The 25372-nt window shown below is 39.8% G+C and overlaps 1 long non-coding RNA gene and 1 pseudogene across 1 annotated transcript in view; both read right to left on the bottom strand.

The window, feature by feature from the left end:
* A530072M11Rik (RIKEN cDNA gene A530072M11) overlaps window positions 1–25372 on the bottom strand; it is a 102116-nt gene that overhangs the window by 1225 nt on the left and 75519 nt on the right. The window contains exons 4-7 of the long non-coding RNA NR_045765.2: window positions 22965–23036; window positions 12432–12541; window positions 10186–10257; window positions 1–81 (exon numbers count right to left, since the gene is read on the bottom strand). The exon at window positions 1–81 is cut by the window's left edge and continues 1225 nt beyond it. This is a non-coding gene — a long non-coding RNA (RIKEN cDNA gene A530072M11). The remainder of the gene's footprint in view (window positions 82–10185; window positions 10258–12431; window positions 12542–22964; window positions 23037–25372) is intronic.
* On the bottom strand, window positions 14745–18929 carry Gm11865 (predicted gene 11865; annotated as a pseudogene).

Here is a 25372-nt window from a genome sequence, read left to right as displayed (position 1 = left end):
CAGTTGCTTGGGTGTCTTTCTTCTGGCCGCTATCAACTGTAGGTGATTCCAATATCCACCTTTCACCAGTAGAAAGACCATCTGGACCAAAAGAGAAAGACAGAGAGAAAAAGACCAAGATCTCAGAATGAAAAGGCATCTAACATCTAACATCAAATAGTCCAGAATATCCAATCCAAAGGCCAATGGATATTACTCAGTAGCACATGGAAGCATCTCTATAACAAACCACACATGCTTGGACACAATGAAAATCTTTATTTTTCCTTTTTCCTATTTTTTCTTTGTATTTATTCTTTTCACATACATTGCACCCAAACTGCAGTTTTCTCTCCCAGTTTCTTCCTCCTACCTCCCTCTTCCCCCAGATTCATGCCTCCACATTCACCTCCCCTCAGAAAAGAGCAAACCTTCAAGGGGCATCAACCAACTATGGCATAAAAAGCTACATCAAGAACAGGCACATATTCTCACATCAAGGCAAGCCAGTAGGAGGAAAAGGTTCCCAACGGCAGGGAAAAGAGTCAGATACAGCCCATTCTCCCACTGTTAGGAATCCCATGCAACCATAACATATATCCAGAGGACCCAGAAGAACACATGCTCCCTTATCTCTGTGAGCACATTTGAGTCCCAGCAGTTGATTCTGTTGGACCATGTTCTTGTCCTTGATTCCTCTGGCTCCTCCAATCCTTCCTCTTTCTCCTCCACAGGACTCACCTAATATTTGTCTGTAGGACTCTACATCTGCTACCAGGAGTTGCTGGATGAAGTCTCTCTAGTATCTTTTATGACGATTATGCTAGGCTCCAGTCCTAGCACATCATGCAGGCACAACAAACTGTAGGCCAGAGATTTTATGGCTAGGTTGGTGTCCCAATCACTCTACCTGAGACCTTGCCTGGTTACAGAGGATGGTCAGTTAAGCTTCCATGTCCCCCATTACTAGGAGTCTTCACTACTGTCACCTTTGTGGGTTCCATTGAGTTTCCACTACATAGGGTTTCTACAGCATGCTCAAAATGCCCCACCTCTGTTCCAGTGCCTATGCCAATATTTTCCCTCTATACCTCACTCCCACTTGACCCCTTCTGTTCCCATCAGCATCCTCCCCCAGTCACCCACAAAATCTATTCTATTTCCCACTCCCAGGAATATACTGCATCCACCACACACATACACACACACTTTAGCCCTCCTTGCTACTTAGCCTATCTGGGTTGGTGGGTTGTAGTATTAGTATCTCTTATTTACCACTTATATCCACTTATAAGGGAGTGGTATGGCTATGTCTTCAGTTAGATTGATTCCCAATTTTTGAGAAACAGTCATGTTGATTTTCAAAGTGGCTGTATGAATTTGTACTCCTATCTGTAATGGGGGAGTACTTCTCTTGCTCCACATTCTTGCAAGCATGGCTGTTGTTTTTTAACTTAGCCATTCTGATAGGTATAATATGGAATCTCTGAGTCATTTTGATTTGCATCTCCCTGATAACTAACAATGTTGAACATTTCTTAGTTTCTCAATGATTATAGCCCTCTGTTGAGAACTCTCTTTAGATCTGTTATGTACCCCATTTTAATTAGATTGTCTGGTTTGTTTATATCATATATATATATATAATTTGACTTCTATCAGATGTGGAGTTCGTGAAAATCTTTTTGTTCTACTTACAGTGTGTCCTTTGCCTTACAAAAGTGTTTTCAGTTTCATGAAGTTCCATTTATTAATTGTTGATTTTATTGTCTGTGCTCCTTATATTCTGTTCAGAAAATTGTCTCCAGTGTCAATGTGTTCAAGCCTATTGCCCACTTTCTCTTCTATTAGACTCAATGTTTCTGGTTTTATGTTGAGGTCTTTAATCCACTTGGACTTAAGTTTTATGCAGGGTGATAGATGTGGATCTAATTGCATTCCTCTACATCCCAACATCCAGGTAGACCAGCACCATTTGGAAGACCTTTCCATCTTTTGATACCTTCTTCAATTTCTTTCTTCAACTATTGAGATTGTTGTCATTCAATTCTTTAATTTGCTTGATTACCTCAAGTTTTTTTATTACTTGTGGCTATTATGAATGTGTTGTTTCATTCTTTCTCATCCCCCTTGTCATTTGTGTATAGGAGGGCTACTGATTTTATATTTTAGTTAATCTTGTATCAAGACACTTTGCTGAAGGTGTTTATCAGCTGTAGGAGTTACCTGGTAGAATTTTGGGGGGTTCTTTATGCATACTATCATATCATCTGTGAATAGCAATACTTTGACATGTTTCTTTCCAATTTGTATCCCCTCCATCTCCCTCCGTTGTCACACTGTTCTCACAAAAATCTTGAATACTATATTGAATAGATATGTAAAGAGTGGACTGCCTTTTCTTGTCCTGATTTAAGCAGAAATCCTTTGAGTTTCTCACACCTAATTTGATGTTGGCTATAGATTTTGTTTTGTTTGTTGTATATTGTTATTATTATATTTATGTATGTCCCTTTTATCCCTTATCTCTCCAAGACTTTTATCATAAATGGATATTGAATTTTTGTCAAAGTTTTTTTAGAATCTAGTGAGATGATCATGTGTCCTTTTTCAGTTTGATTATATTGCAGATTACATTGATAGATATTTCCTTTGATGAGTATGAAGTGTCCTTCTCCATCTCTTTTGATTAATCTTGATTTAAAGTCTATTTTGTTAGATATTAGAATAGCTACACCAGATTGCTTCTTGGAACCATTTGCTTAGAAAGTCCTTTTCCTAGTATCCACTTGTCAGTGAGTACATACCATGTGTGTTCTTTTGTGACTGTGTCATCTCACTAAGGATATTTTCTAGTTCTACCCATTTGCCTACAAATTTCATGAAGTCATTGTTTCTAATGGCTGAGTAGTACTCCATTGTGGAATGTGTATCACATTTTTTGTATCCATCTGGGGGACACAGATGTTGAGGGACATCTGGGTTGTTTCCAGCTCCTGACTATTATAAATAAGGCTGCTATGAGCATAGTGGAGCATGTGACTTTGTTATATGTTGGAGCATCTTTTGGAGCAGAGACTGAAGGAAAAGCCATCCAGAAACTGTCCCACCTGGGGATCCATCCTATATGCAGCCACCAAACTCAGACACTATTGGTGATGCCAAGAAATGCTTGCTGACAGGAATCTGATATGGATATCTCCTGAAAGCCTCGACCAGAGCCTTACTGATACAGATGTGGATGCTTTCAGCTAACTATTGAACTAAGCACAGGGACCCCAATGGAGGAGTTAGGGCAAGGACTGAAGGAACTGAAGGGCTTTGCAACCCCATATGAAGAACAACAACAGCAACCAACCAGACACCCCAGAGCTTCCAGAGAATAAACCACCAACCAAAGAATTCACATGGAGGGACCCATGACTCCTGTTGCATAAGTAGCAGAGGATGGCCTTGTCTGGCATCAATGGAAGGAGAGACCCTTGGTCCTGTGAAGGCTTGATGTCCCAGCATAGGGAAATGTTAGGGTGGTGGAGTGGGATTGGGTGAGTTGTCAGGGGAGCACCCTCATGGAGGTGGGGGAGGAGGGGTGGGAGGAGGGGTTTTCAGAGTGGAAACCTGGAAGGGGGTAACATTTGAAATGTAAATAAACAAAATAACCATTTTTTTTTTAAAAAGTCCTTTTCTAACACTTTACTCTGAGGTAATCTATCTTTGATGTTGATGTGTGCTTCTTGCATGCAGCAGAAGGATAGATCCTCTTTTCCTATCCTGTTGATATTGAGAGATATAAATGATCAATGATTGCCTCCTTTTATTTTGTTGAAGTTACTGGTGGTACGTTTGTGTGTTTCTTCTTTGTGTTATGTTGGTATGAGATCATTTATTATCTATGTTTTCATTGATGTAGTTAAGCACATTCTATAGGGTGCATTTGTGGATAGATACTGTTCAAATTTGATCTTACCATGAAATATCTCCATCTATGGTGATTGAACAGATTATTGGGCTCTTAATCTACCACTATATCTATCTGCAAGGAAGCTACACCTCTAAAAAACCTTTCACAGCTAATAACTATATGAGCCAAACATAGTGAAGGAGATTCATTTCTGAAAGACACAACAGTGTTGGGCCATTGAGGCTTTGGACTGGCCATAATGTTACCATAACACTGTAAAAGTTGTATTGAAACCTAAGATCTTTGTACCCAAGCTTTCTTCCATCGCTACTTCTTTAAGAATCACATTTGAATTGTGATCCCATCCTTCTTTTATCTGCACTGACTCTCCCTCCAATTTGCATACAACTGTTCTCCCACCCCAGTGTTCCATAAATCTCTTCCACTTCCAGTTTTGTCTTGTTCTCTGTTTCGTAGAGTATCCAAATTAACATCATAACTGGATTAAACACATGGACTTTTAACAAATACATTGCATAGTTTGATATCAAAATATATAATGTTACAACACTTTAGCTACTTTCAGCATAGACAGAAAATACACAGTGACTTCCCTGTCACTGTCTTTTATCTCTTCTCTGATGGCTTGCCTAAAAAATATCACTTGAATGGAAACAGGAAACCTTGAGACATAGGTTGGGCAGACCCTCAAGGCTCATCAGAGATCTAGGAGGTAAGAGACTCTCAAGACTCAAAGGGAGGGACATTAGATGAAATGCCTGACAGTAGAGAGAGGGAACTTATAGAGCCCACCTCCAGCAGAAAGGCAGACCATCAAGTGAAGGATGGGGTTGCCATCCCACAGCCACAACTTTGACCCAGAATTGTTCCTGTTTGAAAGAATTACAGGGATGGAAATGGAGAGGAGCCTAAGGAAAAGAAGGTCCAGTGACAGGCCCAAAGTGGGATCCAGCTCAAGGGGAGGTCCCAAAGCCTGACACTATTACTGAAGCTATGGAGAGCTCACAAAAAAGACATAGCATGACTGCCCCCTGAAAGACCCAACAAATAGCTGAAAGAGTCAGATGCAGATATTTGCACTCAACCAATGGATGGAAACATCTGACTCCTGTTTTTGAATTAAGGGAAGCTGAAAGAAGCTGAGGAGAAGGAGGACCAGCAGTCTCAATTAATCTGGACCCCCAAGATCTCTCAAACACTGGACCACCAAACAGGCAGCATACACCAGCTGATAGGAGGCCCCCAACACACATACAGTAAAGGAATTTTGGGTCTGTGTTTATTCAGAGATGATGCACCTAACCCTCAAGAGACTGGAGGCCCCAGGGAGTTTAGAGGTCAGGAGGGGTGGGGAGGTGGGGACATTCACATGGAGACAGGGGCATGGGGATGTGGAACAGTCAGAGGGTGGATGGGGGTGGGGATAAAATATGGAGTGTAAAAATAAATTAATTAAAAATTTTTTTTAAATTTTCAAAATCACTTGACCTTCCAGCTCTGAGAGGCTACTTGGTTTATCAAGAGAACAGAACACCTTACAAGACTGTCATTCTTTCCTTCTTTTCTTCATTTATTCAAAATGTGCTGAACACTACTTTGTGGTCATTTATTTTCTCTGTCTTGAATATGCAGTACAGACATGCTCTGAGGTTGCTTAACATTCAGAGGTGAAAACAAGTATTTAAAAAAATGTAGCCAAAACTTACCCCCATCATGGAAAATATTTAATAGCCACTCTATGCTCTCAGTGGGTGCACACACATCTCTGCACCCACCGAATAGCTCTGAATTCACAAATGAAAGACACACACAGTGTTATTTTTAATATGCTTACTAGCACAATGGCTGGGCCACTCCTGAACCTCCACGTGGCTAATATACTCCCCTCCATTACTCCTGAGTTAATATTTGCTTAATCTATAGTTCACCTGAGCTACCCCAAGCCCAATCTGGGGAGTGGCCCCTGGGACGGCTCCCCTGACTCTTACATTTTGGCAGGCTCTTAAGTCTGATTTCTTTGCTTCCCCTTCATGGCGATTCTGCTCCTTCACTCCTCTCCATTTCCTTTCCTGGGAATCCTAATAGTCTCCCCTCTGTCCCTCTGCCCAGCCAATGGCTGCTGGCTCTTTATTGACCTGTCAAAAACACAGTTGTTGGCAGGGACCCGAAGCTTCCTATGTAAGCACAAATCAAACCCCCAACATACCCCAAAGGGCCTTATGTAGGGAAAACATAGTGCCATGAGAGAACATGACAAGAAGGACTAGTGGATGAGAAAAGCCTTCAGATACATTGATACTTAAATTGAAACTAAAGAAAGAAATAAACAAATGCTGAATGTTTGGAAGAATGATTCAGGTAGAGGGATAGATTTGGTTAGATAGATTTGGAAAGATAGGTATAGGGCAGATATGAACTGAGGAAGAGCTTTGAGATAGAAGCATCAAAAATGAGAATTTTCAGTTATAGACTGTGCATGGTAAGACAGGAAATGATCAGATTACTTGGAGCCCTGGTAACCCTGTTAGGTTAGTACGGTATTAAAGCAAAGACAAAGAAAGACAATTAAGATAAGGGTGTCTTGGAAGAATGTGATCCAATCTAGAATATGTAAAGGTGTTTGGAGTGGAGGATTAAAGAAGGCCCTAGCAATAAGAGATGGGCTGGACGAATGGCAGGAGCATAAGTATATTCAGAAGTTTTTCTTCACTATGACAAAATACAGGGAAAAAAAAGAACTTAAGGGGAAAAGCTTACTTTGATGCATATTTTCAGCCCATGGTTGACTACCTCCATTGCTCTAGGCCTGAGACAAGGGAAGGTGTCATGATGGAGAGAGTATGTATTAAGAGAGGCTGCTTGTGGCCAAAGGAGAGCTGAGAAAAAGAAATACTAAAAACCAGGGACAAAGTATACTCTTCAAAGACATGCATTCTATAGTCCATTTAGCTATAAATTCATCACTGGCTCAACTCATTGATGAGGCTAAAATCAAATAACTCCCTAAAGCCAACCAGCTGACATCCAAGTAGTACACAATGACTTTGAGGGGGACATTTTAGGTTTAAACCCTGGTTGCCAAAATGTCACATCCACTTTATGATGCAAAATGCATTTGCTTCATCTCCACATCTTCCATTTCAGGCATCCCAGCATTTCCCAAAATACAAGTGCAGTGACTCAGCTGAGCCCCAAAGAAAACACTGAACTGTGAAACCCTATAGAACACATAAACGTTTTAAAACATTAATTGACTCAATATAGAATTATAAGAAGTAAACATTCCTATTCACTAAAAATGGAAAAACAGGAAAGTTCAATGACCCTAAAGCATGCCAAGAAAAATAAATTACAGAGCAAACACTAAATCCTGCATCTCTATGTTCAATATCTAGGAAGCATGATACAAAGTGAGAAAGGGAGCCTTGGAAAGTCTTGTCTCTAGGGCCTTTCTCACCACAAACCACAGGGCATCCCTTTTTAAGAAGGTTATCTCCAGTGGCTACTGGAGCCTTCAGTTTCAGGTGTTTCACTTTTGTCTTCCTAAGCTCGACACTGCCTCTTTCACTTTACCCTCACAGCTCTATGATCTACCCTCTCTCTACTACCTGCAAGGATCCGTACCGTGCCATCCATTGCCTGACCTCCTAGACTTTCCTTTGAAATCTCACTGGAAGCTTCCTTTACTCTACAACTCATAATTGCATTCTGCAAAATTAGCATCATAAATACAACACCAAAATCTTCCACCCCTTGAAGAAGAGTTGGTCCCCCTTGGACCATAGCTGAAAAATTACCTCTTGTGTCTGGGTGGCTAAACCATAGAAACATTTCCCAAGGTATCCCTGGACAGCCTTCAACATGGGGGCCATTGGAAAATAGAAACCATACACAGACAGGTAAAGGGCAAAGGGACAAAGCTGGTGTAGTACATCAAGAAATATATACAGTGAGGAAACACATGTGCTTCAAAGAGTGCACATTCTTCAAAGATACATGATATCCCAAGGCAGCTGTGACTTGGACACTGGGGTGTTGAGAGACACCAACAATGAGTAGTAATATTAAAGTATAATATTAATAATATAATAACATGTAAGGCTAAGGAAAGCAAGCTTCTATCTTTCCCTCAGCTCCTTCACTACTCTAACTCAGAGAGCTGCAGTGTAAGGACTTAGAAAAAAGTTGGAGGGAAGATTCAAATAGTGTTCTACAGAGCTTACTAATGAAGACACCTTGGAACTTACCAGAAACACAGGTTCTCCAGCTTTTCTACAGCCCTATATTAAAAACTTTTGAAATAGGGTTTGATTTTTTATTATTTTTAATAAATCTCTTGTCCCAAGTGATTCTGAAACAGGAAGTTTTAAGAACCACCAGTGTACAATTTCAGAAATTTTAAACTTAGATGAACCTTAATAGTTATAAGTGACTTTAAAACTAGAGGCTCTGTCTGGGACATCAATAAATGATATAGAAGGGAGATTAGAATGTCATTTATGTAATTGTTTCAGAAAAATAAAACCTTTCATAATTTACCCAATAATTAGTAAGCAGGTACATAATAATTACTTTTACTTTTAACAATAATTACTTTTAAGATTCTACATTCATAAATGTCCATTATTTATCAAGTTAGAACAATATTTTAGTCTTTATATATAACTGGAAATATAAACAACCCCAGTATTTTCTTGACAAATTTCTCAAATGCTTTCCCCTCAAAATCACATACCAACATACTAAATTCTTCCAAGATATGGAAGTGGGAGTTACTCTTATAACTCAGCCATGGATCAACTCAATGGCACAACAGATTCCTCTAGAGTAATGCAAGCAATTTTATCTGGAATATCTGTAGAAAGATTCAAAGCATGTGCTATTGTTTATTTATGTATAACCTAACTTGTTTCTTTACTTCTAAGTTTATTGTTTTAATTACAGACTTGCACTGTTCTGTATTAAGTATGATCTGAGTACTTCTAGGTAATACTTTTATTAATTTGTTTCTAGAGTTGTTACCTAAGTGTATTTCTTTTATATTTGTCAAAATGCTTCATCTACAGTAGTTTGTAACAGGTCACAAGAGTCATGAAATTCATGCATTTATTTTTCTTTTCTGTAGGACATGAAGAATTTAATCTAAGTCCTTACACATACAACACAATTACTCAGCCACTGAGCTATGTCTCTAGCTTATGCATATGTTTTAAATCCCAAACCTAGAATAATTTTTAAAGAAAAACGGGCTTCTTAGTAATCATACAAATTACTTTAATTTAAAATAGAAGCATAAACAAGTCCTCCACAATTGTTCCTGATATACCTACCCTGAGTATTCTTTTAACACATGGGTTTGGAAAGAAGCTGTTATTTTTATTATCATTGTTATTATTCACTTTAACTGCCACTCACCACCTCACTCCTAGTCACCTCCTCTCACATTCCTTTCCCCCATCCCGTGTGCCCCCTTCCCCTTCTCCTCTGTACAGTTTCAAATTTGTTAAAAGAAACTGAAGCCCTAGCAATTTCTAGTAATATAATATTTTTCTTGTATAGATTAATAAATTCCTTTCTGAGCACATGCTTCGTCTTCACAGTCTCACAGATGAAATGACTGAGGCCACCTTACAAATGGAGAAGCCAGCTTCTACCCTGAATAAAGGACAGTGCTGCTCTACTTCCAGCTAAGATCTGAAAGGACAGAATATGCCCAGGCATCTCTTGGAACATGCAATATGAAGTATTGAAGATTCAAAGGCCACACCAGCCTTCAAGACAGTGTGCAAATAGGAGAGGGAAAAAAAAGTCAACTTTACTTAAAGATAATCTGAGGGTGGCCAGTGAGGCAGCCACTGGAAAGCCTAGAAACGCCTCACTCTTTCCTTGACCGCATCACAACCACAAAAGCATCTCCCCATGATGGTTTAGGACTGCCCATCATGGAGAAGATAAAGCTACCAAAGTTCCTATCACGGCTGTAAATAGTTCTACTTACTGTGGAAATAAAACTCTTAAAAATACAAGGCATGTTCTGTTTTGTGCGTTTTGTGGACTGTGATTTTTTTTTAAGAGACCCATTAAAGCCATAGAGGCACAAGAAACAATAGCATGATAATATGCATATTTTCTAAGTCTTAAAAATAGCTGTAATGACCCAAAAAGATAACTTCTGGCTTTTAAAACTTAAATTATTAGAAATATTGAAAGATTTAAAGGTTGTTAAATTATAGAAGCATATTTTTACTGCAGGAAAAAAAAAAAAAAAAGACGCTGGCACTTACATTTTGGACATTGCTCCTCCCAGGAAGACACTTTATTCTGCCTTCCGCAGCATGGCTGACGCTCGCTCCCACCTGTATGTTGCAACAGTGACATCCAGTGGTTCTTTTATTAAAGTGCATTTTCAGATGGGAAAAAATTACTTTTCAAAATGTTTTCTGTTCCTAACATTCCTAAAACTCATGTCTCCCAGTACTTTCATAATTGTATGAAAAAGATATAGTGGAGAAAAAGAGCTGATGCAGTATAGACAATTCACATCTCACCCTTTTTCTTCATGTCATATACTTTTTTTTTTTTTTTTTTTTTTTTGGGAAACCACTTTATTCTTTGAAAATGTCAGTTTCATTTATTACATATCCTGGTGCTGAACTAAAGGAAGCTATCACCCTGAATAATAGAAACTGTGTTTTCAAATATATTTTACAAACCATTGACAATAATGATCATTTTGAAGTTATGTTATTCCAGGATGTAAACCAGGCATCAAAGTGACTTCATGCTTGATTTTGATAATAGCACTCTTTCCTTTCTCTCCATCTCTCACTAAACTTGCAATTTCAACCAATGTTTGTGTGTATGTGGAAGAAGGATCTAAGTTCTCAGGTTTTAAGTTACTGACCACATGTCATATACTTCTATGAAGTTGAATTTTGACACATACACTGAACCTGGAAGTAACGTCACACACAGCAGGATTCATCATTTATGAAGAAATATTTAGAATTGCTAGTAAGTCATTTTCTTTTTAAAACTTTTTTTAAATTTGTGTGTGTGTGTGTGTGTGTGTGTGTGTGTGTGTGTGCCTGCTTGAGTGTGTACAATGTGTGTGCGCCCTGGGAGTCCAGAAGATGGTTTGGATCTTCCAGAGCTAGAGATCTGACAGTTGAGAACTGTCAAATGTTGATGTTGGAAATCAAACCCCAACTCTTCTGCAAAGGCAGAAAAGGCCCTTAATTACTGATCCATCTCTCCAGCCACCATAAATCACTTTGTTAATAACTCGCTGTTAAAATTTGAAGCATATAAATGTTTTATCTGATACTTATTGTTTTTTTCCAACTTAAGTCTCCAATATACATGTATATTGTTCCAAACTTTAGATTCCATGCAGTAGTGCTGTTTGTATTTAAAGTAAAAGAGGAAAAATAAATAGGGGGTGTTCACTGGCAATAGAAAAATAATACAGTTTTCTGGGTGCCACTGACACTAACTAATGACAGCTGGCATTCTGAAAGCACCTATTCCTTGTTTCTTGCAGCATGCATATTTTAAGTGTAAGTAAGCATTTGCCTCAGGAAGAAATTTCATTGCACAGTGCTTTTTTTCTTGTTCCACAATTAAAGTTCAAACCATAGGACACACACTTCCATATTGGCCCTCATCCAGATCATGGCTGTGCATATGATATTGTGTGGGGGCTATACCAATGTCAGATTTCATTTTTAAAACTTTTGTATCAAAGTCATAGTAAATCAGAAGAATATGATCCCAAGCAAGAGTGCCTCATGTCAAACAGATGAACATGTAACACAATCATGTGTGATGCCCCTCCAATGTTGATGAAACCAAGATCTTACAGAATGTCCAATTTTTGCCACCTGATATCGATAGAGAGAATACGGAAAGGGAAAGACTACAAAAACATTATGGCCATCTTGAATTACTATTGTAACCCAAATCAGCCGTTTCTGCTCTAGCTCTTCAGAAATCACCTTCACTTGCGTAAAACTTGGCTCACAGCCCCAGTCCACCCCCTCAGGCCAAGCACTGGTCCTCCTATACTTCCCCCAATTCCTACCACAGACGGCCTTGCAGGGCTGACATTTACTATCAAGCGCCACCACATGGGTCTCTGCAGAATCTCTCTCCTCTGCACGTGCCCTTCTTTGTTCTTCAGATGCTTAAGAATGAGCTACATACAGGTGGAAGCTCTCTCCCACAGACCTGCCACCCAGTCAATGGATGGCCTGGAGTCACACATTCTCACTTTCTCTTGAGAAGGCTCAACCACCTTCCTCACATCTCCCTTCCACACCACCTCCTAAGCACCATGCATTCTTACATAAACGACTGCTTAAAGTGACTTACTGAAAACAAGAGATAAGTCTTCAAATGGAGAATTCTAGCAACAAAAAAGTCCTTTTATGATGTAATTAAAACACACATAGAGTATATTTCAAGACATGTTGCTATGACAAATATGTACAAGTTGTCTTTCTCAAATAAAAGAAATGCATTTACTCACATTGGGCTGCCTGCCGGGAATTAAGTTTTACCTCTTCAATGGCAAGGGATGCTCTGTGTAGTAAGAGAGTCACTCTAGAACAGGACTTCTGAGTTTTAACACATCTCCATCTGCAGCATAGATAGCATGAGAGTCAAGGGCAGGAAGTCACGGTGTGGGTACAAAGCCTGCTCTCTGTGAATATAAATCTTCATTAACTTTTTATTTCAGAAATTAGTAAGAAAAAATAATATGGGTAAGTGATAAAAGTTCACCTTGCCAGTTCTGCCAGCAACTATTGCCGAATACAAATATTCTTTTTTCTGATTAATATCTTTATTTGCTTTACATCCTGAGTGCTGTATCCCTCCCAGTCTCCTCTTACCTAGTCCCTCTTCTCCTCTGAGAGGGTGGAGGATCCCCAGACCTTGGCACATCAACTCTCTGCAGGGCTAGGTGTATCCTCTCTCACTGAGGTCAGGTTTAGCAACAGCCCCTGTTATAGTTATTGGAGGACACATGAAGACTGAGCTCCACATATGCTACCAATGTGCAGCGAGCCTAGGTACAGCCTACATAAGTTCTTTGTTGATGGTTCAGTCTCTGAGAGTCCAAAAGTGTCCAGGTTAGTTGACTCTGTTGGTCTTCCTGTGAGGTTCCTATACACTCCAGGTCCCTCAATCTTTCCCCCAATTCTTCCACAACACGCCCCAAGTTCTGTCCAGCATTTGGCTGTGAGTCTTTGCATGTTTCATGCTGGGTAGAGCCTCTCAGTGGACAGTTATGCTAGGCTCCTGTCTGCAAGCATAACAGTGTATTACTAATAGTGTCAGGGATCGGTGCTTGCCTGTGGGATGGGTCACAAGTTAAGCCAGTTATTGGTTGGCTATTGTTTCAGTCTCTGCTCCATCTTTGTCCCTGTGTTTCTTGTAAGGACAAATTTTGGGTGGAGAGTTTTGTGGAAGGGTTGATTCCTGTCTAGCTAAAGGGGGTAGGCACTTCAGGCTCTATATTCCCACTTCTACGAACTTCTCCCATCCCAGGTCTCTGGCAAGATCTAGAGATATCCCCATACACACCCCTGACAGCTGCCTATTTCCACTAATTCTCCTGGAACTCTGGCCCTCTCTCCTGTCTCTCCCCACATCTGATCCTGAATGAGCCTCATTCCCCTCCCCACTCCTTCTCCCATTCTGTTCCCTTCCTCAATCTGCTTCCATGACTGTTTTATTCCCACTTCTATGTAAGATTCAAAGGCTTGAATCCTTTTTGTTTAGCTTACTTGGGTCTGTGAATTGTAGTGTGCATGTCCTATATTTTATGGTTAATATCCACTTATAAGTGAATACATATCATGCATGTCCTTTTGGATCTGGGTTACCTCACTCAGGATGATATTTTCAAGTTCCATCAATTTGCTATCAAAACTCATGATGTCCTTGTTTTTAATAGCTAACTAGTATTCTATTGTGTAAATGAACATTTTCTATGACCATTCTTCAGTTGAGAGGCATCATCTGGGTTGTTACCAGTTTCCTGCTATTATGAACAAAGCTAGCTGGTATGAACAAAGTGGAGCACATATCCTTGTGGTATGGTGGAGCATCTTTTGGGTATATTCCCAGGAATGGTATATCTGGGTCTTCAGGCATTACCATTTGATCTTCTAAGAATCTGACATATTGATTTTCCAGCGTGGTTGTACAAGTTTGCACTCCCACCAGCAATGAAGGAATGTTCCTCTTGCTCTACACCCTTGCCAGCATGTTCCATTGCTTGAGTTTCTGATATTGCCATTCTGAGGGTTATAATAAGGAATCTCAGAGTCATTTTGGTATGGATTTCCCTGATAATTAAGAACACTGAACATTTGAGTGCTTCTCAACTACTCAAAATTTCTCTGTTGAGAATTGTGTTTGGCTCTGTTACCCATTTTTAATTGTGTTATTTGGTTTTTTGGTATTTAACTTCTTGAGTTCCTTATATATTTTGGATATTAACTAGCACTCTGTTTGATATAGGGTTGACAAGGATCTTTGCCCAATCTGTAGGTTGCCTTTTTTGTCCTAATGACAATGTCCTTTACTTTTCAGAAGTTTTTCAACTTCATGAGGTCCCACTAATCAATTGTTGATTGTAGAGTCTGAGCCATTGGTCTTCTGCTCAGGAAGTTGCCCTCTGTGCTAATGCATTCAAGGCTATTTCCCACGTTCCTGTCTCTTAGATTTAGTGTATCTGGTTTCCTGTAGATCTTGTTGATTCACTAAGACTTGAAGTTTATGCAGGGTGGTGAATATGGATCTAATGCACTCTTCCTTTTGTTTTTTTGGTTTTTTTTTTTTTTTTTTTTTTTTTGCTTTGAAATTTAGAAACAAGTTTTATTTAAGATCTGAAATACAATTCCTAAAATATCAACTTTTCAGAAAACTGTGGCTATATAATACTGCATTGCCTCTATCATATTAGAATGTGCATTAGACTCAAATACAAAAACCAGAAAACAAATCACCATCCTTCAACAATTTGAACAAAAATAGAATGAATGCCTAAGGAACAACAAAGATGGACTTTCAGAGGATGGGCTGTTTTTGGATGTCAAGACCATTAGATAAATAAATAGATAGATAGATAGATGATAGATAGATAGATAGATAGATAGATAGATAGATAAACAAAAATTTTAACAAGCACAAATAAATAGGTTTCCAGATTTATAAATTAAGTTGAACCTTTGGCACTAGGAACCAGGGCATCTCATCACATAGCATTAACACAGAAAACTGTGTAGTGTCAAAGGGATAAAACCACCAGCATTCAAGCAATGTTGTCAACTAGGCAATAAAATGGTCTACTGAATTTCTTCTTTGTCAAATTACTGCATACACTGGTAGCAACTTTGAAATGAGGAAAGGAGCTAGGCACTCCTTTTATTTTCTGTCCACAACAGAACAGGAAAACCAACTGAAACATAAGCTCTGTTGTACATTGACAGTTTTAAAGAGCATCAATTATACCATGAAAGACCTAAACAGAAATGTTTACAGATACCAAACAATACTGAGTGGTCAGTAGACCTTCACCGGGCTTTGCAATAATAATCAGCAGAAGCCACTTTGTAATGACTGGCAGTAAGCAAAGAGGCAGAATTCTTTCCCTAAGGAATGAGGCAGATAGCTCAGCAATAATGCCAGGCATTTCTCATCAAGGGATGTATAGACCAGCATTGTCCCAGTTCTCATGAATAATCTTAGTAGGTGTGGTGCCCTGTGGGGAGCAGGTGTGGCGGCAGTCCCAAAGGCGCCAGGGACTGCAGCTAAGTCATATGACTTGCACCTGACTTCCTCATATAAGACACAAACATCTTGAGTGCTGCGCAGGTGTACCAGGATACAGGTGAATCCAATTTGGTGGAGATTTGCCCCTGCTGCCCTGATTAGCTGAAGCCTCGTGACTGGCGAGGGGGCGTGGCCTGCGGTGCGTGGATGAGAGAGAATATAAAAGGAGTGAGAGGCCCAGGGTTCGGGGGAGATATAAACAAGAAGAATCAGGACTGAATAAACTGCTGTTAGAAGGACTGGTGGTCGCGTCGTTCTTGCTGGTCGAGAGCGGGCGCGACAATTGGTGGCCCGTATGGGGAACCGACTCCCCCACCGAGTTCAGAACTTTCAGCAGTCAGTGGTTGCCAGCAGCGTAAGTTCACGGTGAGTGAAACTTGCGACCCCAGGAGTTTGGGAAGGACCTCGGATAAAATAGAGGTGAGCATAAAGTTGCCAAGAAGTAGGCACAAAGTAACCCAGGAGTTTGGGAAGGACCTCGGATAAAATAGAGGCAAGCATAAAGTTGCCAGGAAGCAGGCACAAGGTAACGAAAGGTTCCCGGCTTTGGGACAAGTTAAGGTTCCCGGTTTGGGGACAAGTTAAGGAACTATGATAACCTCAGTGTAGTGATCAATAGATCCTCGCTGTGTAGTTATGCTTTTTTCTCCCATTGACCCTTTGTGGGTAGGTCTGATAGTTTTGGTCTTGTTTGTTCTGATATATGGACTCTGTTACTGTTTGAATCAAGAGGCAGTCAAGACAGGTCAGAAAATCCTTATAGAGCAACAAGAAAGTATGTCGGAAGAGAAGGGCTTAAAAAGAAAAAGGAAAAAGAAAGGAGACACAGTGTTATCAGGTGGACAGAAAGGACAAAATAAAAGAGCTGAGGCGGAGGAGGAAGGCGAATTAGCTTCTGCGTCCTCTCCCTATGCCTCCTCAGCAGCCACCTGTAGGTGGACCTTCTGTCTGGAGATTTGGAGAGGATCGACCAGATCAGGTGTTGATGTGGGCGAGAGGGTCTGTTTGTGTGTTTCCACAGGACCAGACGGAACCTCTTTGGGTGCCGGAGAGGTTGGTGAGACGCTGCAAGAATGAGGATCCTGATCCAGTTGCCCCTGTGGATGTGGTGGATGATCCCACAAGCACAAAGGATGGAACCGAGATGGGAGATCCTTTCGGTGTTCCAGAAGCCGATACCAGCTCGACATGACGTTCAAATTTTTCCATGCCTTTTTGATCCCTGAATTCCCCTTAAAGAGATAGCCCCTCTGGCTATCTATCCCTTGCTTCAGGGAAGATGAGTGGGGATGAGAGCCCTGGGATGTATGCTTGTTATAGTGTGTGTGTGTTTTGTGTTTGGCACATGTGTTAGGTGCAGAGTGTGCGGCCCGCACTTTCGCCATGGTAGCGTAGGCTTTTGCTGCAGTGGAGGCGGGACAATCTCCTCAGATTCGGTTTGCCGCTCTAAAAGAAATTATGCTGCGTTATGCCGTGGGGTGCGAGGCTAAGCACTGCACAGAGGATAGCTTGCTGTTGGCATCCTGTGGAAGGCACATCTGATTGCATGAAGGTTCAGTGTCCTAGTTCCCTTCCCCCAGGAAAAACGACACGGGAGCTGGCCAAGACCTCTCTGGGTGATGAGCCTAAGGGATGGTTTTGTGTAGGGCCCCTATGCTTGCACACTGGGGATCAGACCTCTACCTTCACCCATGAGGCTTGCTTGCAGCAATTAAGATCTGGCCATAGGTTAAGTAACATCCTGGCCTTTTGATGCACCTGCCACAAGCAAAACACAATCTCCCCAGGAGTGGCTTGGCATGATTGAGAGGTAGTCAGTGATAAGACTCCCTGGGCATGTCACCAACCTAAGACAGGGATCAAACCAATGCTGTTTGTCACCCAAGGACGGGTAAGGGGCATGGCTGCGGGGGGCTATCTACAGACATTCTCTCTGCCAAAAAAGAAAAAAGGGGGAATTGTGGGGAGCGGGTGTGGCGGCAGTCCCAAAGGCGCCAGGGACTGCAGCTAAGTCATATGACTTGCACCTGACTTCCTCATATAAGACACAAACATCTTGAGTGCTGCGCAGGTGTACCAGGATACAGGTGAATCCAATTTGGTGGAGATTTGCCCCTGCTGCCCTGATTAGCTGAAGCCTCGTGACTGGCGAGGGGGCGTGGCCTGCGGTGCGTGGATGAGAGAGAGTATAAAAGGAGTGAGAGGCCCAGGGTTCGGGGGAGATATAAACAATAAGAATCAGGACTGAATAAACTGTTGTTAGAAGGACTGGTGGTCGCGTCGTTCTTGCTGGTCGAGAGCGGGCGCGACAGTGCCCCACAGATCTTCAACATTGGTGCATCAGGGTGGGCCAGCAGAATCTCAGCATACTGAGGACTTTCAAACTTGTACAGCAGCTGAGTTCTCAGCACCACATTGAAATACTCTTTTATCCCTCCCACAACTTCACTAACTGCATACTCCTTACTATCAACATTTCCCTGTGATTTCTTGCAATTGGCATACTCAAGAATGGCATCTACATTCTTTAAAGCAGGGAGCTGTAACAACTTCTTCTACCTAATAACCAAGTCCCAGTCCTCCACCAGTCGTAGTTTTAATTCTTCAGGGATCTTCACCTTAACCTCCATCCTACTTTTGAATGCCTCCTCTTTCTCCACAGTGGGGTCGGCCCATGCCCTTTTCTTCCGAGCTGGCTCAGGCACTTCACTGGTACTGCCACAAATCCATTGCCAGGAGTCTTCTGCTTGTTCTGTTCTTGTCTTCCGAACAGAACCAGTAGGGGGTTAGTTCTCAGCAGAGCAACCTCCCCATCTTCCTGGCAGAGCTGGATCAAGATTCTTTGGCTGCGAACCAGCTGACTTCTTTCCTGAGGCAGCTCCTCTCATCTTATTTCTCTGCATATTGCCTCAAATTGGTTTCTTAAAGTTGTCTTCTTCGGCAGATTGTTGTCCACGAGTTTGAGAAGCCTGCTTTCTGGAACTCATTCAACCCTGTTTTTATTCCAACCAACAATGTTCCTTCTTTCACTTTCAAGGATTCCTAGTAATCTCCTAGGATGGCCTGGAAAGATGAAGTGGGAATACAATCCTGTAGTCTGCAACCAGGAATGGTTCTGCAACCAGGGTCAGATCTCCTGATCCTTACTGTGGAGCAAACATAGCTTTTCTGATGATGACCTGAAATGAGAATCCAGTACGTAAAGAATTGTGTTGGAAATTGATAGGAATTGCATTGAATCCATCAATTGCTTTTGGTAAGATGACTGCTATTACTATATTAATCCTACCGACCCATAAGCACAGGAGATCTTCAATCTTCAATTTTTTTCAGAGACTTGAAGTTCTTTTCATACAGGTTTTTCACTTGCTTGGTTAGAGTTACACCAAGAAATTTTGCATTATTTTTGGCTATTGTGAGGGTTTCTCACAATAATTGTAATTGCTTTCTCAGCCTGGTTGTTTATATAAAGGAAGGCTACTGAAGGTTTTGTTTTGTTTTGTTTTTAGTTAATTTTATATCCAACCACTTTGGTGAAGGTATTTATCATCTATAGGAGTTTCCTGGACTCACACACACACACACACACACACAGAGAGAGAGAGAGACAGAGACAGAGACAGAGACAGAATCATATCATCTGCTAATAATGATACTTTGACTTGTTTTCCCCTTGATCTCCTTTATTTGTCTTACTGCTCTAGCTAGAACTCCAAGTACTAGTACTAGGAAAGAATGGACAGTGTTCTCTTGTTCTTGATTTTAGTGGAATTGCTTTAAGTTTCTCTCCATTTAGTTTGATGTTGGCTATTGGCTTGCTGGTTATTGCCTCTATAGTGTTTAGGTATGGGCCTTGTGTCCCTGATCTTGCCAAGATGTTTAACATGAAAGGTTGTTGGAATTTGTCAAAGGGTTTTCCAGGATCTAGTGAGATGCTCATGTGGGTGTTTTCTTTCAGTTTATTTATATGATGAATCCATATATGAATCCATATGCTGATGGATTTTCAAGTGTTGAACCATCCCTTCATCCCTAGAATGAAGTCTACTTGGTCGTGGTGGACGATTTCTTTGATTTGTTCTTCGGTTCAGGTTGCAATTATTTTATTGAGTATTTTTGCATCAATGTTCATAAGGAAAGTTCATATAAAATTATCTATCTTTGTTGAATCTTTGTGTGGTTTAGGTATCAGGGTGACTGTGGCCTCCTAGAATGAGTTTAGCAATGATCTTTCTGTATGTATTTTATGGAATAGTTTGAGGAGTATTGATATTAGCTCTTCTTTAAAAGTCTAGAAGAATTCTGTGTTAAATCATATGGCCCTGGCATTGGGGGTGGGGGAGACATTTAATGATTGCTTCTATTTCCTTATGGGTTATAGGACTCTTTAAATAGTTTACCTGATTTTGATTTAACATTGATAGAAAATCATCCATTTCATTAAGATTTTCCAATTTTGTGGAGTACAGGATTTTTGAAGTAAGACCTAATATTTTTTTTAATCACCTCAGTGTCTGTTGTTATGTCTCCTTTTTAATTTCTGATTTTGTTTAGTGGAATACTGTCTGTCTGCCTTTTAGTTAGTTAGGCCAAGGGTTTGTCTATCTTGCTGATTTTTCTCAAGGAACCAGCTCTTGGTTTTGTTGATTCTTTGTATTTTTTTGCTTCTAAGTCATTGAGTTTGGTCATGAATGATTATGGCCATCTACTCCTGAGGGTGCTTGCTTCTTTTTGTTCTAAAGCTTTCAGGTGCTCTGTTAAGTTGTTAGTATGAGATCTATCATATCTCTTTATGAAGGCACTTAGTGCTATGAAATTTCCTCTTAGCACTGGTTTCATTGTGTCCCCTAAGTTTGGGTATGTTGTGCCTTCATTTTCATTGAATGTAGAATGTCTGATTTCTTTTGTCATTTCTTCATTGGCCCAGTAGTCAGAGAGTCGAGAGTTGTTCACTTTCCATGTGTTTGTAGACTTTCTCCTGTTTCTGTTGTTGTTGAAGTTCAATTTTAATACATGGTGATAATGAAAAAAATTCAAGGGCTTAATTGAATTTTCTTGTATTTGTTGAGACTTGCTTTGTGACTGAGTATATGGTCAATTTTGAAGAAGTTTCCATGATGTACTGAGAAGAAAGTGTATTCTTTGTGTTTGGGCAAAATATTCTGTTGATATCTGTTAAATCCATTTGATTCATAACATCAGTTAGTTTTATCATCTCTCTGTTCAGCTACTATCTAAAAGACCTTCCCATAGGTGAGAGTGGGATGTTGAAGTCTCCCACTAGTAATGTGTGAGGATCTATGTGTGATTTAAACTTTAGTAATGTTTCTCTTACAAATGTGGGTACCCTTACATTTTGGACATAAGGTTCAGATTGAGGTTGATATCTTGGTAGATTATTCCTTTGATGAGTATCAAATGTCCTTCCCCATCTCTTTTGATTATTTTGGTTGAAAGTCTATTTTATTAGATGGTAAAATGACTATACCAGCTTTTTTCCTGAGTCTGTTTGCTTCAAAAACCTTTTTTCCAGCCCTTTACTCTGAGGTAATACCTGTCTTTATTGCTGAGGTATATTTCTTGTATGCAGTAGAATGGTGGATCCTGTTTACTCATCAACTCTGTTAATCTGTATCTTTTTATTAGTGAATTGAGTTCACTGACATTGACATTGAGAAATACTAATGGCAAATAATTGTTAGTTCCTGTTATTTTGATGTTGGTAGTGTGTGTGTGCATGTGCGTGTACATGTGTGTGTGTGTGTGTCTGTCTGTCCATCTAGTCTGTTTCTCCTCTTTTGGTTTTGCTGTGAAATTATTTATTTCTCACGTTTTCTTGGGTGTGGTTACCCTCCTCATGTTGCAATTTTCTTTCTGGTATCTTCTGTAGGGCTGGATTAGTAGAAAGATATTGTTTAAATTTAGTTTTGTCATGGAATATCTTGGTTTCTCCATGTATGGTGATTGAGAGTTTTGATGGGTATAGTAGTCTAGGATGGCATCTCTTGTCTCTTAGGATCTGCAAGACCTAAATTACACCTGCCAGGCCTCTCTGGCATATAGAGTGTCTTTTCAGAAGTCAGGTGTAATTCTGATAGGTTTGCTTTTATGTTACTTTGCCATTTCCCTGCAGATTTTAATATTTTTCTTTGTTATGTATATTTAGTGTTTCATTATGTAGCAGGCAGATTTTACTTTCAAGTCCAATCTGTTTGGTTTTCTGTAAGCTTCTTGTAATGTATAGCCATCTCATTCTATGGGTTAGGAAAAATTTCTTCTACAATTTTTTTAAATTTCTGGGCCTTTGATCATGAAGTCTTCTTCTTCGATTTCTATTATTCTTAGGTTTGGTCTTTCCATAGTGTCCCACATTTTCTGGATAACATAGATTAGAAACACTTTATATTTGGCATTTTCTTTGACTGATGTGTCAATTTTTTTCTATCATATCATCTACACCTGAGATTCTCTCTTTCATCTCCAGTATTATGTTGGTGATGCTTGTGTCTGTAGTTCCAGTTCTCTTTCCTAGGTTTTCCATCTCTAGGGTTGCCTCTGTCTATATTTTCTTTATTCCTTATATTTACATTTTCAAGTCTTGAAGAGTTTTATTCATTTCCTTCACCTGTTTTATTATATTTTCCTGTTTTTCTTTATATTTATCTGTTCCTTTTTAAAGGCCACTACCTGTTTATTGTATTTCCTTAAGGAATTTATTTATTTATTTCCTCTTTAAAGGCCTCTATTATCCTCGTAAGATGAGATTCAAGGTTATTGTCTTGCTCTTCAGGTGTGTTGGGATATCCAAGGCTTGCTGTAATAAGAGAGCTTGTTTCTGATGGTGCCATATTGCCCTGGCATTTGTTGGCTGTGTTTTTTTCATTGGCCTTTAGCCATTTTGTTGTTTATGTTAGATGACCTGGTGGTATCAGGCCTCGGGAACTGCAAATAGAGCCAGTAGTCCCTAACGGCAGCAGATGTCTGGTTGTTTTGGATGACAGCAGGCCTCCAGGAAAGCAAGCAGATTTGGTTTTCTCCGGAGGCCTCAGGCCTCCAGGGAGGCAGGCAAGGTTATGGCCCAGGGAATAGAATGAAGATCTTGGATTTCATATAGAGGTATAGACTGTAAGATGGAATGCAAAGGGTATGAGGCAGAACTCACTGCTCCTGGGCTTGAGGAAAGCCCAGCATTCGGGGGATTGATGCATGGGTATCTCACCTCGTTGTCCTGGATGGCAGCAGGCCTCCAGGGAAGCAGGCATAGCTGTGGCCCAGGGAGAACAGTGCAGATCTAGGATTCAATATAAATATTCTTGAACAAAAAATATACTATTTCCATTTTGTGAGCCATTCTTATAGCAAAAGTTACACATACAACACTGTTTTCAATTTGTTTGACATTATTAGCCTTTTCCTCCATCACTTTCACAAGTTTAGATGAAAAGTCAACAAATTAAAGCCTACATGTGAAATCTTACTTTTTCATACACACTAGTATGCTTCCTTATTGCATTTTTATATGCATGTGTCATTGCACTTCAATCGTAGTCCTCCCATTATGCTCCCCTTTCCTTCCTTCCCATGTCACTACCCAAATATAACTCCACCTTTTCCTGTTGTGTAAATAAACCCAAACCTGAATACCTTTCTTCTTTCCATTTACCTTTCATCCTTCTCTCCCTTTAGACTCTTTACTTCCCCTATACAGTCCACTTTTACTTTTTGTTTTAAATATACATTCTTTTAAATCTAGATTCTGTTTATGAGAGAAAATGAAGTAGTTGTGTTTTAATGTCTCTGATACTTAACTTTCTAAGTAAACTTTTAGTGGAATACACACACACACTCATTATTTTAGTACTGCCATTGTTGGTAGAGAGGTGCAGAAGTCTGATAACTGTGACAAAGACTTGATGGTCATCAGTCCTAAAATATCTATTGTCTGTTCCTTCACAGAAAAATGCTTCCAACACATTCTGTTCTCCTCCCTTCCTCCCCACCTGGCAACTGTTTTTTCATTGTGAGATTGATACTATAAGTGCCAATATGACCTCCTGGTTAATAAAGTACCCCTCCCTGCTGCTGCTATAAAACCTTCCTCCTAACTTTTATGACCTTTATTTCCCTCATAAAATGCTCAATTACATGTACTTCAGTTAAAATTTGAGGAAGTGGACAACATAATGATTTTATAGTAACTCTTGACTATTGGGTTCAATCTGTCTGCCGAAAAGTTTTGACTTCTTATAGTAAATGGAGACCATCAGAGACTGGACTAAATGCAATGATCAATGCATCACAAAGAGCACATTTCCCACTGGATACATCTGCATCTCAGCTCCAGAATCTATGGTTAAGGGAGCATTAAAAAAAAAAAAAAGGCAGAAAGATCCTAAGAACCAGAATATGAAGAAGACTGCTATGAAACAACAAAGATGCTAACATACAAGGAAGTTTTCATGATGTCCCACCTGTAAACAAAGAACTATACATAATTATTGATTACAGAAAGAGAATTACTGTATCCCAGAGATGAGCCACCTCATCAGTTGTCCAATGCAAAAATGGTCAGCCTTGAAACCATACATCTACATACAACAAAAACAGACTCAGTATGCTACATATATTTGTGTACACACACACACACACACACATATATATATGCATATGTATAAACATGATTTTATGCATGTTTTTGTATATGGAAATCCCCTATGAGTTATATGTACAATTGTAAAGTGATTATTTTATAGTGGGTATTTCTTTTTTTTTTTCTTTTCTTTTTTTTTTTTTTTTCCATTTTTTATTAGGTATTTAACTCATTTACATTTCCAATGCTATACCAAAAGTCCCCCATATCCACCCACCCCCACTCCCCTGCCCACCCACTCCCCCTTTTTGGCCCTGGTATTCCCCTGTACTGGGGCATATAAAGTTTGCAAGTCCAATGGGCCTCTCTTTCCAGTGATGGCCGACTAGGCCATCTTTTGATATATATGCAGCTAGAGTCAAGAGCTCCGGGGTACTGGTTAGCTCATAATGTTGTTCCACCTATAGGGTTGCAGATCCCTTTAGCTCCTTGGCTACTTTCTCTAGCTCCTCCATTGGGAGCCCTATGATCCATCCATTAGCTGACTGTGAGCATTATAGTGGGTATTTCAATTTTATTTTTGTTACTTAAATTTAAGCTTTTTCTATAACAACACTTACTCTGAAAATAAAAATACAATTATGACTCAGAACGTGAATCTCTAAGTGAGGCAATTAAATTATGAAAACTTGAAATACACATTTACAAAGATTTGTTAATTTAATCTTATAAAACAAAACACTATATATATGACTAGAACACTGACACCAATTTTTGCCCCACAACCTGCTGCCATGCCTCCACCCTGTCAACTATCCTCTGTTCAGGTGCAAGCCATGCCCTCAAGCCCCTCTCTTCTCCCCTCATTCTCAATCTAATAGCCTCTCTTTTTACTTTTTTCTTCACTAGTGATATTATTAACTCTATATACTGAAGATCTTTGTCATCCATCTTCCACAGTGGTTCTTACTATATAGTGTTTTATTCTACTGCTCATCCATGATGGATTTAAAAATAACTTTATATCTGTTATTTCA

Source organism: Mus musculus, chromosome 4, assembly GCF_000001635.26.
Source record: "Mus musculus strain C57BL/6J chromosome 4, GRCm38.p6 C57BL/6J".
NCBI lineage: Eukaryota > Metazoa > Chordata > Mammalia > Rodentia > Muridae > Mus > Mus musculus.
This window is presented reverse-complemented; position numbering and strand designations above follow the sequence as displayed.